The following is a 2,849-nucleotide window of genomic DNA, read 5'->3' as shown; positions in this document are numbered from 1 at the left end:
TTGTGCGTGAGTTATCAGCAATGTTGTGCATATGTTGCTATTTATACAGAATTTACCGTGAGGATGTTTTGAACAATTATTTCCCTGATCAAAAGTTACCATGGCATTCGTGTGTAAGTCAGGTCTAAGATTCGTATATTACCATGCTATTTACATAGAAGTTATTAGAGCATGATTTCAACAACTTTTTCCCTGGATTTAGAAGTTATCACCGTGTTTGTACCTGAGTTATCAGGTCCACGGTGCATATATTACCATGTTATTTCCATAAAAGTTATCGGGAGGAGGGGGGGGGGTATGGTTTCAACAACTATTTTTTCTCCAGGTCAAAGTTATCACGGCATTTGTGCATATGTTATCATGTTTGTGGTGTGTGTATTACCATGATATTTAGCCAGAAGTTATCGGGGCTATATTTCCCACAACTTTTTCACCCAGTTCAAGTAAACACGATGTTTGTATGTGAGTTATCAATTTTGCCGTGGGTAGATTACCAAGCTATTTACACAAAAGTTATTGGCCGTATGTTTTCAACAACTTTTTTCCTAAGTCAAAAGTTACCATGGGTGTTTGTATCAGAGTTATCAACTTCGCGGTTCATATATTATCATGTTATTTACACATAAACTTCCAGGATATGTTTTCAACAAAAGTTATCGATGGTATTTTGACGGTGACTTCGTAAATTTCAAGATGATATGCCGGCTCAGTTTTTCGGAGATGCTCATAGAGGTAGTGTGTGCGTTCATAGAGGTGAGTGTATACGCGTGTGTATGAGCGCTTACGTCTGTACTGTGTTAAAAAAAGACCAAGGTTCGAATCCTGGGTTTGCATTCCTTTTTCCTCGCCTTGATTTTTCTGGGCATCGGGTAGTGCGGGATGCATGCGGGAGGAGACCGCATTTCTCGGGTAGTGCAGGGTCATTCGCGAGATTTTTACGCTGATCGCGATCGCCTGATACATATCGCACGGGTAGGAGTTCGTTCGGATCTGAAGACAAAATCCGAACGTTCGGAAATTAGATATTTCGATAATTAATTGGCGATTTTGGGCTTAACCGCTGGTGGCCAGTTTTCGTGCGGGGTGTCGTAGCTTAGCGTAAATCGTTGGCTCGTTGGATTTGACTTCCTCTACCAGCGAATGTCGGCGTCATATTGGCGTCTTTAAAATATGGAAAGTTAATTAATGGCTGATTTTCTCCATCTTGTCTAATGTGAGCATTAAGTGTCCACATTGAGTACGTAATAATCAGCAACAAGGACGTGACTAGGGAGCACCTGTTGGCTGGTTAGTAATCTAGAGCACACACCCAAAAAAGAAATTGAAAAACCCTAAACAGCTGGCGGGACAGAAAAGGAAAAGAATCAGTCCCCACACGCCCCAACCCTTGAGCCTGCGCTAGAGAGGCGCATCAAGCCGCAGCTCGCACGCTTTCCTCCAGCCCCCCAATCACGTGCTTGATCAACCTCTCTCTGTCCTCACCCTACCCTACGCCCATCTTCTCCCCATGCAAACTGCGTATCCTTTCCTCCCCCACAACTAGAAGGACCCTGCAAATCTGCAATGGTTTGGCACGTTGGAGGTTAAAAACTGAAAAAAGGAATCTACCAATCTTCAGACAAAGGAAGAAGAGATAGGAGGTGTGATTTTCTCACCTTGTTTATACAAATCTGATTGCACCTTCTTCGTCCCAGTGCTCTCCCTCATTTTTTCCAGATCTGTGAGAATCTAGTATTGTTTTTGTATGGCACCTGTTACCAAAAAAAGGGCAAAACCAAAAAGTGAGCAATTATAATGGATTTTGTAAGCAAATCATGTCTGACAGCAAGCAACTCTTGGCAGGACATGAGCACGACATCTGTTTTTTGATTTCATTTTTTGCAAATACTGGCTATTGTGTTTTTAGGTTGCTTTTGGAGTAGAAAAAAGTGTCAAAAAACAAAATAAAACAAAAAGGCCAGCAACTTCTAGGCTTTGCTTTGAGCAAAAAAGGTGTTAAGAGCAAACAACTCTTGTTTGGTTATGCGTGCTAGAACTAAAAAGATGTGAAAAAAGCGTGGCAACTATTGGGGCACTTTTAAGCAAATAAAAAAGGGTGGGAAAGGGGTAAGCAACTCATGCATCTCTTCTTAATTTAGTTTACTTTGTACAACGACTGTGGTATTTTTTTTTAAAGCAGCAACATCTAGGTTGGCTGTTTTTAAGCAACTCCAGTTCTGCCAGTAACCAACTTATGCGTGCACGCTGGTAGTGGGCAACTGATTTCCTGCCAATTACTGAAAAGAAACTGTAAGAAAGTTTAGTGCAATCAGTAATCACACACAAATTGATTTCTCTCTAGCTAGATAGTAAGCAACTAATCTCCGGGGGAAGGGTATGAAGATTACTTGGAGAGTAGCTGATGAAGGTTCCTTACTTGGGTATTCCTTGGATAGCTTGAGATTTTTTTTAGGTGAGTCCTACAAAAAATGAAAGAAAAACACAAAGTTGTACGCAATTGTTTGTGTAGCAAAGAAAGCTACGGTGGTCCTGCATGTGGCTTGCTTGACAACTGTATGTGACTTGCTAGAAAACCGTGGGGGGCTTGCTAGAGTTTTATGTGTGACTTGTCTGTTGTTTAGATGAAAAAATGTCAGTTATCTGTTCCACATGCATAAATCGCTTGCCGCCCCAATCCCCCTTTGTAGCCCCCCCCCCCCACACACACACACACTAAAATGTGTGCCGAAGATGTCACTTACTCGACTTTTCTCTAGTTTTTATATATTTGATTGACTTCAGTTTCTTTAAGTTGCTTAATTTGTGAGTACCAATTGCCTAGTCTACCTATGTGGAGGTGCCTAACCTTG

The 2,849-nt window shown here is 41.4% G+C and overlaps 1 long non-coding RNA gene across 5 annotated transcripts in view; it reads right to left on the bottom strand.

The window, feature by feature from the left end:
- Positions 1–1,178: 1,178 nt before the first annotated feature.
- The window catches only part of LOC119345392, a 5,943-nt gene continuing 4,272 nt past the window's right edge, over positions 1,179–2,849 (bottom strand). The window contains exons 4-6 of one of the 5 annotated variants that reach the window (XR_005167024.1): positions 2,388–2,459; positions 1,656–2,276; positions 1,179–1,558 (exon numbers count right to left, since the gene is read on the bottom strand). This is a non-coding gene — a long non-coding RNA (uncharacterized LOC119345392). Of the gene's footprint in view, positions 1,559–1,655; positions 2,460–2,849 lie in introns of all 5 variants that reach the window. The other 4 variants (XR_005167025.1, XR_005167027.1, XR_005167021.1 and 1 more) reach the window with 4 other exon arrangements.

Source organism: Triticum dicoccoides, chromosome 1B, assembly GCF_002162155.2.
Source record: "Triticum dicoccoides isolate Atlit2015 ecotype Zavitan chromosome 1B, WEW_v2.0, whole genome shotgun sequence".
In the NCBI taxonomy this organism is placed as follows: domain Eukaryota; kingdom Viridiplantae; phylum Streptophyta; class Magnoliopsida; order Poales; family Poaceae; genus Triticum; species Triticum dicoccoides.
The sequence above is the reverse complement of the archived record's forward strand: the minus strand, read 5'-3'. Positions and strand labels throughout refer to the sequence as shown.